The sequence below is a fragment of the Mastomys coucha genome, unplaced genomic scaffold, assembly GCF_008632895.1.
Source record: "Mastomys coucha isolate ucsf_1 unplaced genomic scaffold, UCSF_Mcou_1 pScaffold16, whole genome shotgun sequence".
NCBI lineage: Eukaryota > Metazoa > Chordata > Mammalia > Rodentia > Muridae > Mastomys > Mastomys coucha.
Genome location: NW_022196898.1, coordinates 10,042,887 through 10,060,443, shown reverse-complemented (window position 1 = coordinate 10,060,443; position 17,557 = coordinate 10,042,887). Strand labels below are relative to the sequence as shown.

Below are 17,557 nucleotides of genomic sequence, written 5' to 3'. Positions count from 1 at the left end.
GACTTCATATAAAGTAAATAAAAAACAAAATCTAATCTAATTTAATTACCCTAAGGAAATTGAATTTTTGTATGGATAGTACATACTTAAAACTCTTGGCTGAAATACAGCATAATAAGCACTCCATAAATATGTTGCTGTTATGTTTCTCCCTGCAATTCTCTCCTTGCTTATCATCCCATTTTCATCACTTGCCTGGAAACTGTCATGACATTTTGAATATAACTACACTCAATTTTTGAGTACTGAGCTACTAGATTAGAAATCTTTATTATTTCAACTCATGATAATAAAGATGATAATGAAACAAATATCCCCATTTTGTCAGCATTGAAAATTAACAAAGTAACTGTCCTAACATACCCAATTAAAATTAGGTTTATCAAAGTTCAAGTCATAGTTAAACTCTTTAGTTTTGAAACACTTTAAAGTATAACCTTTAGGTTACATTGCTAACTAAATGACCAACTAGCTACATGTACCATTATAGATTTTCTTTTAACCAAATTATATACTTATCTATTAATCTCAGTCCTAATTTTAAATGAAAGGGTGCTGTGGCAAACGATATGGCTCCATGGATTCCATCCTCTATGTGGTCATGTATGATGGGAACTCCAACATTTCTGAGTCGTGTGACATAAATAAGTCCATCATCTCTTAGTATGTCATGTTCACATGTGATGATATAAGTTAATGGCAATTTCCGTAACTGGGAATCATTGGTTAACAAAGGTGATACTCTACTATCCACAAGTCCTGGATGGGATGCATCCAATTTTCCAAGAACTGGTTCAGTGTAAACATGGTTCTTTTTATACTTCTTAGGAAGGAAGTCACTCCAGTTAACAAACTTGAACAAATGTCTTGAGTCTTGAGGCACATGAGCATTTCTCAGTACTGTCTTGTACAATTCTTTATCTTCTGATAAATATAGACATGCCAACTTAATTCCTACCTTCCTCATCATAAAGGGACCATATTCATTTTCTCGATGGCATTAAGGTATCAAGTAACTGTAGTCCAGGATACAGCAAAGTTTGTGCCTTAATTTTGTTTTTGTATTCTCAATCATCCTTTAGCTGTAAATTTAATACAGTATGAGTGTTAATGATTCAATAGCTTTTATGCAGAAGGATTGGCACCTTTGTTTTAATAACTTGAGATAAATAAATTTACAAGCCTAAAACAGTAATTACTCTCATATTTGCTTGTTGTTTGAAACATGAGCATGTCATTCCATCTTCTTCAGTGAAAAAGTGATATGCACTCCCCTATTCACACACATTCATTCACACATGGCAAGCAAATAAGACCATGATATGAAGAGTCTGACTGAACATGACAGAAAGGTTATGTTTAAAAATATTTTCTTTTAGTTTTTGGTGACAAGTTATTTTTATCTATATAAAATATACTGCCTCCCAAGTGATCTAGATATAGGCATATGCCATGATGCCCAACTTGTTTATAATAATATTTGACATATAGTAACTAAAGGAACAGAAACAATAAATAGAATAAAACAGCGTGTCAAAACTCATTCAAATGGCCATAACCATTTGTTGTTACATGTTGACAACAGTACTATCATATGTCTTGCCTTTAGCTAATCAGTATTCTAACATGACAGAAAAATACAAAGAATGCAAAAATCAGAAAGGCAGAAGGAAGTAGTCGAGCATTTTATGTGTAATCTGTCTTTACCAGAAATGCTAAGTATTCTGAGTTTGTAGCTGTAAGGAAACTCTTTCCTTTCATTTTCTAGTCCTGCTCGCTTCATGAGAAATTGTGAAGTGGCCTCCCAAGGATCATCACTTAGGCAGCACATGTGTTTATACAGTATAATCACAACTACAAATGTCTGTCAGTACAGCCCTCCAGCCCTCAACAGGGCAGATTGCAATCTGTTTAGGTCAAGGACAGGCCTCCATCAAAGAAGTTAATTTACATAAAATGAGAACTAATTGAACTCTCAACAGCACATCCCAAGAAAAATTATCTGACAAGCTCTAAAATGCACACACAATAGACACACAGTCTAACAAGTTCATAAGGAAAATAAAGAAAGAATTTTTTTCCTAAGAAAATGTTGTCAGACTTTTGATCCTTCCCAGTGTCTTTAGGCTGGTAATTTTCCAAATTAAATTCAGTGTCTCAGATCATTTGGACAATACATAGCATGAGAGTAAAACTGAGGCTAAGACAATCAATAGCTCTCTCATGTATAATTAGCATGGTCCCCAATCGAGTTAATTCCTGCTGATGATACTTGAGGAACAGGAAGATTATGCTTCAGTTTAAGATTTTCATGGCTCATTGAGATATACAAGAAACTTATGAGTTAAGTGAAATGGAGTTCTGGGTAGATGTCTCAATTATTAATATTTTTGCCAGAATAAACCTCAGGAGCATGATCTGAAATTAGAACTAGCTATAGTGGGAGTCTCGCCCCAGTACTAGGGTAGAGAAAGAGATGAACATCTGAGTTTATTGGCTATTTAATCTAATAGATGATCCTGATGAGATCCAGGATCAGTGGAAAGTACTTATGATGTAGATAGATAGATAGATAGATAGATAGATAGATAGATAGATAGATAGATAGATAGATAGACAGACAGACAGGTAGATAGATAGATAGATAGATAGATAGATAGATAGATAGATAGATAGATAGATAGATATAGATAGATAGATAGATATGCACATGTGTGTGTGTGTGTGTGTGTGTGTGTGTGTATGTGTGTGTGTGATTTTGAAGGCCAAAATCATTTACCTCTCAAGATAGAGGCCAACAGTAAGAGCCTATCTCAGAAAGAAAAAATAAAGAATGGAAAAGAAAATGAGGGAACAGCTGACTGCCACATGCTTAAACACATGTATGTACAACATATGTACATGCAAGGGCAAACAAACATGCACACTTACATGAATATTAATCCACACAGACACACAAAAAAGAGAAAAATTATTAAATCTATCACACGTTAAGAAAAAAAGAGAATAATGACTTTCTCAGCAGTATTTCAAACACAAAATTCATATCAAGAGAAACCAAGAGATGCCAGCAAATCAACAGGTGAGCATAATGGAAAGAGCTGAGGTAGGGTGTGTCTGGATTTGCAGGGATCTCTAGCCCTATCCTGAGCCCCATACATTTACTTCTTCAATGTCTTTGTGTTAATTTGTAAGATACGAGGATGTTTGCCCTTACCTCTAAGCACTTCCTAAAACCACCATCCTTTGTGATGAGAAACCCCAAAACAGTGATTCCTGGTACACTAAAATACTTTCAGAATATCACATGCCAAATGTCCCAGAAGCTCTGGTGAATAGGACCTTCACTCATAAGGATTCTTTCTATATAAAAGGTCAGTAATTGAAGTCTTATCATTGCTTGGATTTATTAACACCATGGAAATCTGAGTAGTAACCACAAATATTTTATCCATTAACAAGTCAGAGAAATCATGGAGTCTGATTTGATCATAAGGGTCCAGATGGAAGACATGTTAACAAAACTGCTGCCTTTTTCAGTCTTTTATATCTCACAGAGTTTTAAGTCAGTTACTATTATCCCAGAGTCAATGTTGTCAGCTTTCTATGAACCTGGAGACCCTCTCCTTCATTGCACTGTACAGGACCCTGGGATGGAAAAACCACTGCAGTTGAATGGTTATCCCCTCTCTCCCAGCTAGAAAAGCCCGTTCATGAAAAGAGGTGTATAATAACCACCATGTGATATGCTTTTTGAATTATTTCGAGACTTTTCACGAAGCTACCTTTATAAACTTTAGTAGACATCCCGAAGAAATAAAGAAGCAGGTGTAGCAAGGGTTGAGTAGAAATCCCTTATTCCTCCCAGTGTGGTGGACAAAGCAGAATGCATGGAATGGAAGCAGCATGGACAGAATCTGCTGGTAGGCAGTATTGGTGCAGGTCTTAGTATTCCCACTGCAGTACACAGCATTTTTCACAAATGTTTCATTCCTTATAGTCATACTTTTTCTCTTATACTCTCTACTAATCTAGACTCCAACATCCTTCTTTCAAGACTTAGGTCAAATTTAATCTTCTTCAGTTACATGGTGTATAAAATGTCCCTCTAATGACCCTATACTGCCAGTAACAATACTGATAACCACAAGGTTATCAGTCTGGTAACAATTATTGCAGGTGCCCTGGTGCATTTTTCATTTTACTTGTAAGTGTGCACCTGTATGTTTGTGCATGCAAACACCTAAGCAAGAGATTCACTTCCTAAACTCACAGAACCTTAATTCCAATGCACCAATGTTCAATTCTCACATTACATTAAAGACCATGTGTCATACTATTTTGTAGACTCCTTCCCCCTTTGCTTGAGAGTGATTTGGAATCTGTAAGCAGTCCCAGACAGGCTGGAAGCTGGAGCTGGCCACCCGCAGTGCGGAACACTGACTGCAGCTCCTGAGATCAAAGACTGACAGGTCTCATGTTTACGTTAAAAGCTTGTAGGACTTTCCTTTCAAGATCCTCCTCAGGTCTGGTGTTTATGGTTATATGGATTACCTCGTGTTTATGTTAGATGGGCAGCTTTCGATTTCCCCTGGGTCTCATTCCTGAGTGTGGTTATTTAAACCGAGTGATCCTCTAAGTAGATACACAGCTCGACACAGCTACCTGGCATCCTTGTCTTCTTTCTCTCTTACCACTTGTGTTCACAGGTACTCAATAATTTCCTGTCCAAGAACACCCAACGGAGTGAGGGTCCGCCGGCCGGACTCCTACACTATATAAAAATATATAGTTTTGGAACTGGAGAAATGGCTCAGTCAATAGCACTGGTTGTTCTTCTAGAGGTCCTGATATCCATTCCTAGCACTCATGTGGTGCCTCACAATTGTCTGTAATTCCAGCCAGAGGATTAAGTGCCCACTTCTGTCCCCTCCAGACACTGCATACAAGGATGAATCAATTAATACTATTTTGAGCTTTTTATACTTTTAAAAAATGACAGATGTCATCACTGCAAGCAGAAAAACAGTATTTAAAAGCAGGTAGCAGCTATTTAACAAGTATGTCTTGTAATTAATATAGGCAGTATGGTTAAGTGCTGCACAAACCCGTGGAAGAAAGTTGAGCCTTCAGGGAAGGAAAATACACTCATATTGAGCTTCACAAAAACATCATCCAAAAATGGATGTGCCTCTTGACATATGAGCATGCACCAGCATGCACTTCTTACCCTATATACAAACTGACTAAAGGGATATGAGTAAGGTGAGACTATTATTCCTTTAAAAATAACTGAAACTAATTTCCAATGGTCAAAAGAGAAATGAAATATGATAGCATGTAAATCTACCTATGTAGACAAAGCTGAAATTGTTTATTTAATACTTCCTTTTTTAATTCAGGATACAAAAATGATGTCATATTCAACAACATGACTCCTCATTCTGAAACTTCACAAAAAATTTCAATTAGACATATGAACCTAATAAGCTAGAGGATTAATGTAAAAAAATATAATAATCTTCCTCAGTGAAGTAACACATTTTAGTTACTGCTTTTGATTTTGAGTTTATAATATAATTATATGATTTCTTTCTTCCTTTTCCTCTTTGAGACCGTCTCTTACATGCCTCCTTGATCTGATCCAAATGCATGGCCTCTTTTTGCATATGTAATCTCTAACATTTTGTATTGGTTTTCAATAGCATGGTTTAGAATAGTGTAATAACATTTTTTCTACTGGCAGTACATTAGAGGTTACCATGTGTGAAAGAGCAGCCAAGAGCTTGTCAAAATCCCTACATCCAGAGGACCTCATGTTTGTTTAAAAGCTTAGCAGCTATAACTTAAAATTCTTAATAATTTCTTTTACATGCAGTTCTATGCAATTGAACTTAATAGAACAGTGTATCATGTAGGTGAGTGCAGGAGTTGACATGTGTGTTTCACCCATGTTGGTATGTACATCCCACAATAACTACTTCATTTCAATAGCATATTTAATTCTATCCATCTCAGAGTCTGCTTTACTTCTCTACCCTTTTAAATTCACCAGAATTCTGAGACCATATTCCAGATTTGAATGTGAGATGCTAAAAAATTGAAGATCCTGAAGATGTAATAGCCTCAGCTTCTCCTGAAATCAGAGCTTGCTTCCAATAAAGAAGCAAATGAACCCCTCCACATTCTCTCTTCCTTATGTTATTTCCCACTTTAACCATTTACATGGCAACTAAAGATCATGAGAAAATGGATGAGCCATAATGTTTTAACAATCTATCCTTTGTTACTTTGCAGTAAGTTAAAACTATAGATGTTGATGGAATGTGCACATCCCTCCTGTAATAGTAGTAGTGTAATAGTTGTAATAGTGACATAATCTGAGCTCACTTCCACTCCTCTGCTAAGCATAAAATACATATCTAAGCACAAGACACACAACGCCAGTGATTCTGCATGTAAGCAAAAGTACTTTCATTGGTATTTAAATGGCCAGTGTGATGTGGGGGAACATGTATTGTCTGTTAAAGTTATTGCCTCACAAAACATTAGAGCCAGAGTTTTGTTCTTCAGAACCCATTTATGTGACATGTAGACCTGCTGTGTGCTATTCCAGCCTGGGAAAGCAGACCATGGATCATTAAAGTAAGTTGGCTAGCAAGTACAGCCAAATTAGTGAGATCTGAGTTTGACTGAGAGACACTTCCTTGATAAATAAGGTAAATATCAAAGGCTATACTGTAACACTGGAATACCTTAGGAATTTTAGAAATGGAACAGACAAAACTCTATATAGATATGCATAGTTTAATAATGTAATATAGCCTAAGATATGATTTTATCATATTTCTAAAACAGGAACTCTTTTATTTTTTCTCAATAAAAGAAACAAAAGAAAATTGAAGAGAAAAATCATCGACGAAGAGAGGTGTCCTAAAGATTTAGCTAAGATGAAGCTTAGTATCTTTGGTCAACCAATAGAATTATGAATTAAAAAGAAAAATATTCTGCAAAATTAATTAGCAACAGATAGCTCTTGGAAGTTCTAAAATCATATATTCTTTTATTTTCCAGTAAAAAGTATTATAATTTGCTATTAACGACAGACATGTTGCCAAGCTATAGAAATGTATCAGCAGGTGAGAACACTTGCTGCATTTGTAGAAGATCCAAATTTATGTTTTTGTTTTTTGTTGTTGTTTTTTTTTTTTTTTTTTTTTTTTTTTTTTTTTTTTTTTTTTTTTTTTTTACCATTTTCTTTTTTTTATTAGATATTTTCTTTATTTACATTTCAAATGTTCTCCCCTTTCCTGGTTTCTCCTCTGGAAAAAAAAACAAACAAAAAACAAAAATAACCTCTCATATTCCCTTCCCCTCCCCCTGCTCACCAACCCACTCTCTCCTGCTTCTTGGCCCTGGCATTTCCCTAGAATCCCAGTGCCTTCATGGTGGCTCAAAACTGTCAATAGCTCCAGTTTCTGCAGAATACACTGCCATCTTCTGGCCTCTGTGAGCATTGCATGCACATGGGGTGCAAATATACATGCAGGCAAAACCACTCATACATGTAAAACATGATAAAGTTAAGTAAAAATTTAAAAGAAAAAAGTAAAAGTACAAAGAGATGTTATATTTATCTATATAAAAAAGTAATATCATTACAAATGTGGTTATGCCCTTCCTGAGAACACAAATTAAAGTATACACATGCTTAGATTTCTAGTGTCTATGAAGATTATTAAATTTGCTTAGCAAATAATATATGTCAATCCTTAAACATCATTAAATTTGGCTTCTCAAAGACTCACTCTCTCAAAGGAGTTGTTGATTTTTGATGGATGTTGGGAAAGAGGGAGTCTGTTTACTTTAAAGACGTGGCCTTTGGTGACTTCTCTGCCTTGAGCAAATCTGAAACATCCAAGAATATATGGGCAACACAAAGTGTACTTGATGGGTGTCCTGATGAGTTTTTGTCAAATTAGCACAAACTTTAGATATTTGAGAAGATAAAACTATTTGGAAAATGTCTCTGTAAGATCAGCTTCTGACAAACTGTGGCATAATTTTATAACTAGTGACTGCTGTAGGAGTGCCCATCCCATTGTGGACAACATAGCTTCTGGGTGGGTTGTACTGTATAATGAAGCTGACTGAGCAAGCGATGAGGATCGAGCTAGTAAGCAGCATTTGTCCAGAAATTTGAAAATCTCTTAAAGATTCTATCATGGCCATTTATGTGATATTCTGAATTAAGAACCACTAAAGTGAAATTTTTGGTTACCTGGAACAATCAACACTGATTCTTCCTTCTTGGAATACAAAAGTATTTAAATAATTTTACAGAATCCCACAATAATAGACTTTGGAATTGAAGAGAGACTTTGAATATTTTATAGTGACTGAACTGTCAAAGTCTTGGAATTTGTAAAGATTGCGGGACTTTGAAGTTGGACTGTGTTGAATATTGGTATAATAATATTAATGTAAGATATTAGGAATAAATAAGAGAGGAAAGGCTAGAGTTGAATAATGATGTGTTTCTATGTCAAAGTGGCAAAAACTCAAATGCACTGGCTGGTTTTGTTTTGCTTTATTTTGTTTGAAAACATGGCAAAAGCTAGATTCATTTGAGAAGAGAGAACAAACAAAATGCTTCCCTTAGATTAGCCTATGGGTGAGACTATGCAGTATATTCTAACAAGTGATTGATACCCCTCACCCATTATGGGGGTTTCCATCTTGCAAATATAAGAAAGCAAGCTGAGCGAGTCAGGAAGAACAAATCACTGGGCTCCATTTATTCATGTCCTCTGCTTCATGACTCTTTCTGTGTGTCCTGGAGAAATGTAAGCAAACAGCTCCACCCTCCTGCTCCATCCAGAGATAAATCCCCTCCCAGTTCCATGGCTTTTCTACCATGATATATTGTACCTTGTCACACCATGAGCCCCTAACTCATTTCTCCTTTAGGTACTTTTTGTCATCTTTTCTAGTCACAGAGACAAGAAAGCAATTAATACACATCAAGTACAGTGATACCAACACCACAAGAGATTTTACAATTTATCATTAAAAATTAACAGTAAAACTTATATTAAATGGTAGTTCATAGTCCTTAGTATATTTTTAAACTTGGTAGGCTAACTTGAGAAGAGTTTAAAAGGAGGTAATTACATACTTTCATGGTAGACCATTTGTCTAGCTAGTACACAACATTGAACATTGGATTCAATGCTCAGTAAACACACACACATACATAAGCACAGAGATAGAGATAGATAGAGGTAGATACACAGACAGACAGATAGAGATAGATGAGAGAGAGAAAATTATTATGAAATCCTTATTTAATATTACTTACTTAAAGCCAAAACTAAAGCTAAAATCATGTAAAAAAGAATAAATTTACTGGGTTATTTTACATTGTATAGATTACAGTCCAGATATCATGCAATCACAACATTCAAATGATTTCTTCTAAGACTAAACTGTGCTGGTTTCTAGTATATATAATACATATAGCATACCAGTTGTGTCACTGATGCTGCCAAGGTGCCCCCAGAACTGTCTCCAGAAATACAGATGCGAGTGGGATCCACTCCATATTTTGCAAGAACTTTATCCTGAAGAAAGAACTTGATCACAAGAATACAATCTTCAAGGGCAGCTGGAAATAAATGCTGAGGAGCAAGCCTGCAGCTTTAAAGGTACAAACACACAAACAAAACCAGTGGAGAAATTATGATTGTTTATATTTTCAATTATCTCTCAATTTTCCCAGATTTTATTTTTAATTATCCCATTTTCAACATTTAATTCCATCAACTGAACCTGGGCTTACTAGAAATTTCAATTTTAAAACAAGAAGTAGATTCTGGTTTAAAGGGTTTATTTTAGGGTATTGTTTCTATTGGGAGAAGAGTGAGATAGGATACATCTTTGCCCTCAGAAAATCTGTAAGCTTCACCAGGCCCTCAATAGAGTCAGGGATTCATAAACAATTCATGATCATTGATTAGATAATTCAAGGAATTTAAAATTAGAAAAACTTAGAAAAAAACATTGGTATCTGTCTTTAATTAGAAATTTATTTAGCTCAAAATACCACCGAATAGTAGAATTTTATGTAATAAACATGGCCTTGCTGCTGGGGCAGACCCCTAGTTGGTCTGCTCCCATGAAGATTCCATATGTTGATCCATCCTAGAGAACCTGCTACACTCAGAGCAGTTGGTAAGAACTCTTCCTCCCTTCCTCCACCTCTGGGTCCCAGAACTGCTCCTGGGAGCCTGGAAGATTCTGGACCCATCACCCACCAAACCCATGCCCTCCCGAATAACACTCCCCTTCTATCCCTTCCACACTTTCCTCCCTGTCCTTGCCTTTGGAGAAGACCCCCTAGTTAGTCTGCTCCCATGAAGACTTCATATCCTGATCCATCCTAGAAGACCCACTGCACTCAGAGCAGCTGAGGACTGGCTGCACTCAGAGCAGTTGTCTGATGGCCTCCAAGGAGATCTACTGGAGTTAGGGCAACAGATCAGCAACTTCTCTGCTCCTGTGAAGACCTTCCAGTTGGAAGGCCCCACAGGTGGTCTGATATAGCCAGTGTCACAGGCCTACCAGGAGACCTGACACAACTCAGGGACAAAAAAGGCAGACTCCATACAGTCACCCAGACCAACAAAACCAGGGATATCCAGATGGGGAAAGGCAAACACAAGGCCATAAGCAACAGAAGCTGAAATATGTGGCCATCATCAGAACACAGTTCTCCCACCACAGCAAACCCTGAATATACCAACACACCTAAAAATCAGGAATCTGTCCTAAAATCCTATCTCATGAAGATAATAGAGTCCTTTAAGGAGGATATCAATAACTCACTGAAAGAAATACAGGAAAACACAGGGAAACAGGTGAAGGAATTGAATAAAATGATCGAAGACCTAAAAGTGGAAGTATAAACAATAAAGAAAATGCAAATGGAGGCAAAACTAGAAATGGAAAACCTAGGAAAGAGGTCAGGAATTACAGATGTAAATAATACAGGAGATAGAAGAGAGGATCTCACCTGTAGAAGATATGGTAGAAGAGATTGACACAACTGTCAAAGAAAATTCAAAACATAAAAAACTCCTTACCCAAAGCATCCAGAAAATTCAGGACACAATGAAAAAGACAAACCCAAGAATAACCAGAATAGAGGAGAACAAAGATTCCCAGCTCAAAGGACCTGAAAATGTCTTCAACAAAATCATAGAAGAAGAAAACTTCCCCAACCAAAAGAAAGAGATGGACACAAAGGCACAAGAAGTCTATAGACACAAAATAAATGGGATCAGAAAAGAAAATCTTCTTGTCACATAATTATCAAAATACTAAATGCACAGAACAAAGAAAGATTAAATGTTGCAAGGGAAAAAGGCCAAGTAACATACAAAGGTAGATCTATCAGAATTACACCAGATTTCTCATCAGAGACATTGAAAGCCAGAAGAGCCTGGTCAGAGGTCATGCAGACTCTTAGAGAACACAAATGCCAGCCCAGGCTACTATACCCAGCAAAACTCTCAATCAACATAGATGGAGAAACCAAAATATTTCAGGACAAAACTAAATTCAAACAGTATCTATCTACCAACCCAGCCCTCCAGAGGATCCTGGAAGGAAAACTCCAATACAGGGAAGATACCTGCAACAGGACAAGATATTAAGCATCTCAGTACAAAGTCAAAAGCAGAGAGCCACAAGCACATAAAGCCACCTACAAAAACAAACGTATCAGGAACCAACAGTCATCTTTCTTTAATATCTCTTAATATTATTAGACTCAACTCATAAAAAGACATAAGCTAACACACTGGATACACAAAGAAAATCCAGCATTTGCTACATATAAGAAACACACCTTAATAACAAAGACAGACACTATCTCATAGAAAAAAGGATGGAAAAAGTCTTCCAAACTAATGGTCTCAAGAAACAAGCAGGAGTTGCCATCCTAATAACCAACAAAATAAACTTTCAACCAAAATTTATCAAGCATGATGAATAAGTGTACTTCATATTCATCAAGAGGAAAATCCATCAAGAGAAAGTCTCAATTCTGAACATCTATGCCTCAAATGCAAGGGCACCCAAACTCATAAAAGAAACTTCACTAAAACTCAAAACACACATTGAACCTCACACAATAATAGTGAGAGATTTCAACACCGCATTCTCACCAATGGATAGGTCATTGAAATTGAAACTAAACAGAAACACAGTGAAACTAAAAGATGTTATGAACCAAACAGATTTAACAAATATCTACAGAACATTTCACCCTAAAACAAAAGAATACACCTTCTTTCAGCACCTCATGGTACCTTCTCCAAAATCGACCATATAATTGGTCACAAAACAACCCTCAACACATACAAGAAGATTGAAATAATACCATGCATCCTATCAGATTACCATGACCTAAGGCTGGCCTTCAATAACAGCAAAAACTACAGAAAGCCCACATACAAGTGGAAACTGAACAATTCTCTACTCAATGACAACCTGGTCAGGAAACAAATAAAAAGAAAAAGAAAGAAATTAAAGACTTCCTGGAATTTAATGAAAATGTTGACACATCATACCCAAACTTATAGGACACAATGAAAGCCATGCTAAGAAGAAAGTTCATAACACTAGTGCCCTTGTAAAGAAACTGGAGATATCTTACACTAACAACTTAACAGCACACCTGAGAACTCTAGAAGAATCACCCAAGAGACTTAGAAGGCAGGAATTAGACAAACTTGGTGTAGAAGTCAACCAAATGGCAACAAAGAAAACAATACAAAGAAACAACAAAATCAAAAGCTGGTTCTTTGAGAGGATCAACAAGATAGATAAACTCCTAGCCAAACTAAATAAAGGGCCCAGAGGCAGTATTCAAATTAACAAAATCAGAAATAAAAAGGGAGACATAACAACAGAAATAGAAGAAATTCAAAAAATTGTCAGATCCTACTATAAACATCTATACTCAACAAAAGTGGAAAATGTAGATGAAGTGGATAGTTTTCTAGGCAGATGCAACATAACAAAGTCAAATCAACAGCAGGTAAACTATCTAAACAGGCCCATATCACACAAGAGAACAGAAGAAGTCATTAAAAACCTCCCAACCAAAAAAAGCCCAGAGCTAGATGACTTTAATGCAGAATTCTACCAGACCTTCAAAGAAGACCTGATACTAATGTTCCTCAAACTATTCCATCACATAGAAACAGAAGGAAAACTACCTAACTCATTCTATGAAGTCACAATTATCTGATACCGAAACCACACAAGGACCGAACTGAAAAAGAGAACTTCAGACCAATTTTGTTTATGAATATCGATGCAAAAATACTCAATAAAATTTTTGCAAACCAAATACAAGAATACATTAAAACCATCAATCACCATGATCAAGTAGGCTTCATCCCAGGGATGCAAGGTTGCTTTAATATATGAAAATTCATTAATGTAATCTACTATATAAACAAATTCAAAGAAAAAAATCATATGGTCATCTCCTTAGATACAGAAAAAGCATTTGACAAAATACAACACACCTTCATATGCTAAAAGTATTGGAGAGATCAGGAATTCAAGGCCTATACCTAAACATAATAAAAGCAATTTACTACAGACCAATAGCCAACATCAAATTAAATGGAGAGATACCTGAAGCAATCCCACAAAAATCAGGGAGAAGACAAGAATGTCCACTCTCCCCATATCTATTCAATAAAGTACTCAAAGTGCTAGCTAGAACAATAAGACAACACAAAGCAATCAAGGGGTTCAAACTGGCAAAGAAGAAATAAAGGTATCACAATTTGCAGATGATATATGATAGTACATAAAAGTGACCCCAAAAATTCTATCAGAGAACTTCTCCAGCTGATACACAACTTCAGCATAGTGGCCAGATATAAAATTAACTCAAATAAATCAGTAATCTTCCTTTATACAAATGATAAACAGTCTGAGGAAGAAATTATGGAAATAACTCCTTCACAATAGCCAAAAATAATATAAAATACCTTGGGCTAACTCTATCCAAACAGGTGAAAGACCTGTATAACAATAACTTCAAATCTCTCAAGAAAGAAATTGAAGAAGATCTCAGAACATGGAGATATCTCCCATGCTCATGGATTGGCAGAATTAACATAATAAACATGTCCATCCTACCAAAGGCAATCTATAGATTCAATGAAATCCCCATCAAAATCCCAGCACAATTCTTCAAGGTCTTGAAAAGAGCAATTCTCAAATTCATCTGGAAAGGCAAAAAACCCAGAATAGTGAAAACAATTCTTAACAATAAAAGAATGCCTAGGGGAATCATCATTCCTGACCTCAAGCTTTACTGGAGAGTAATAGTGATAAAAACTACATGGTATTGGTACAGAGACAGACATGTTGATCACTGGAATAGAATTGAAGACCCAGAAGTAAAACCATACACTTATAGTTACTTGATCTTTGAAAAGGTGCCAAAAATATACAATGGAAAAAAGAAAGCATTTTCAGTAAATGGTGCTGATCTAAATGGTTGTCTGTATGTAGAAGAATGAAAATAGACCCATATTTATCACCTTGTACAAAGTTCAAGTCCAAGTGGTTCAAGGACCTCAACATAAAACCAGATACACTGAATCTAACAGAAGAGAAAGTGAGAAAGAGCCTTGAACTCATTGGCCCAGGGGGTACTTTTTAAAACAGAACTCCAATAGCTCATGCTCTGAGATGAAGAATTGATCAATTGGACCTCAATAAACTGCAAAACTTCTGTAAGGCAAAGGACATAGTCAATAAAACAAATTGGGACCTACAGATTGGAAAAAAATCTTCACTGAGCCCACAACTGAGAGAGGACTAATATCCAAAATATATAAAGAACTGCAAAGTTAATCAATCCAAAATACCAAACAACTCAATCAAAAAAATGGGGTATAAAACTAACTGAAGAATTATTCACAACTGAAGAATATTGAATGGCTGGGAAGCTCCTAAAAAATGTTCAAAGTCCTTGGTGATCAGAGAAATGCAAATCAAAACGACCCTGAGATTCCACCTTTCACAAATCAGAATGGCTAAGATCAAAACCTCAGGAGACAACACATGTTGGAGAGGATGTGGAGAAAGAGGAACACTCCTCCATTGCTGGTAGGATTGCAAACTGGTACAACCACTCTAGAAATCAATCTGGAGTTTCCTCAGAAAATTAGAAATAGAACTTCCTGAAGACCCAGCAATACCACTCTTAGGAATATTCCCAAAAGATGCCCCACCAGGCCACAGGGATATATGTTCCACAATGTTCATAGTGGCCTTATTTGTGATACCCAGAAGCTGGAAACAACCTAAATGTCCCATGACAGAAGAGTAGATACAGAAACTGTGGTTCATTTACACAATGGAATACTACTCAGCTATAAAGAACAAGGACATCCTGAGTTTTGCAGGCAAATGGATGAAACTAGAAAATATCATCCTGAGTGAGATAACTCAGATCCAAAAAGATGTGCATGGTATGTACTCACTAATAAGTGGATATTAGAAAAAAACAGTACAGAATAGCAAAGATACAGTCCACAGAACTCAAAAAGTTCAGCAAGCCAAAGTGAGGGCACCTCAGTCCCATTTGGAAGAGAGAAGAAATCTATCACAAGTGGGACTTGGGAGGGAAAGTAGACAGGAGGGGTGTTGTGGGAGGGAGAGGGAAACCTGATGTGGTATTGGGTGAGGGAAAAGGACTGATGCCCTGAGGGCTAGCAGAAAGAATGGGTTGTCTAGGCAACCTCAGGAAATAGGAGGTTGAAGGGACCCTCCAGAATGCACCAGAGACCTGGGAGGTAAAATACTCTCAAAAATCAATGGGAGGGACCTTAGATGAAATGCCCAACAGAATGGAGAGGGAACTTATATAGCTCACCTCCAGCAGGAAGACAGAGCATCAAGTGAGGGATGGGGCTGCCATCCCACAGTCACATCTCTGACCCATAATTGTTCCCATCTGAAAGAATTACAGAGATAGAAATAGTGAGGATCCTGACGTACAGAGACAGGCCCAAAGTGGGATTTAGCTCAAGGAGAGGTCCCAATGCCTGACACTATTACTGAGGCTATGGAGCACTCATAATAAAGGACCTATCATGACTGCCCTCTGAAAGATCCAACAAGCAGCCGAAAGAGTCAGATGCAGATGTGCACCCAACCAATGGACAGAAGCAGCTAGACACCTGTTGTTGAATTAGGGCAGGCTGAAAGAAGCTGAGGAGAAAGGGGACCCTGTAGGAAGGCCAGCAGTCTCAATTAATTTGGACCCCCAAGATCTCTCAAACACTGGACCACCATACAGACAGCATACACCAGCTGATATGTGGCCCCCAACACACATACAGTAGAGGATTTCTGAGTCTGTGTTCATTCAGAGATGATGAGGGTTACCTCAAGAGACTGGAGGCCTCAGGAATTTAGAAGTCAGGTGGGGTAAGGGGTGAGGGCATCAATGTGGAGACTGGGGGGAGGAAGTATGGGATACAGGGCAGTTGGGGGGTGTTTTGGGGGGTGAAAATGGAATATAGAGTATAAAAAATAAATTAATTTATACAAATAAATAAATAATAAAAAATAATTAATTTTAAAAAACATGTGATTTGAATTAAAATTAAAAGTTTGATATATGAACATGTAAAGTATATTACTATTATACTGTAAGTCTTAAGACAAAATAGTATCACAATTTGTACATTCCCCCTTCTTACCCACTTCTCACTGTGTTCTATTAAAGAATCACAATTCAGTTGAGCTGTCTCACTTTTTAACTCTCACTTTTAGACACTAAAATATCCATTTATTTCTTCAATTAATCACAGTTCTATAACAAACAATAATATTCAGACATTCCTTGTGAACTTTTAAATTTTAAGATGTATCTAAGTGTTTCTGAGTAGCTTAGCATCAACCAAGCAACATTAAAATATTATACTTCAGAGTAAGTACAAAAATTGTCTAAAAAAACTATAGAATGCTTAAACTAGATTTACATTATTGTACTCTGCTTAAAAAAATCTTTAAATTGTGATGTGGAAATATTGGTTAAATTATAATTAGGAAGGCAAATTATCATTACTCTTTAGAAATTTCTCAAACATAAGTAATTCCATTTGCTTTGAAGAAGGAGCTGTGAACAGGACAATACTGAACTTTTAGTCTTTGCAACTTAACTATAATACTGCCAGTCAAAATTCTTTATAGAGTTTCTGCACAAGTCTAAAATTTTGTAAACTATTTTCTATACTATAATATTAGCAAGTAAAAGCTAATTTTCTCCAACTTCATGATGGGATTTATGAAATACAGAATATACCAAGTAGGTCATAAAGTAACAGACATATATAAAACTTTCTAGTATATTGCTGGGCATTTGAACAGCAAAAGTCATAAAATACTAAGATCTGACATTTAAAAGATTCTTGCAATATTTGAATGGTCCCAGCATTGGTTCTAATATTTT

General features: G+C 36.3%; 1 pseudogene; it reads right to left on the bottom strand.

Annotated features, from left to right (window-relative positions):
• Positions 1-484: 484 nt before the first annotated feature.
• Positions 485-17,557, bottom strand: part of LOC116094034 — a 35,465-nt pseudogene continuing 18,392 nt past the window's right edge.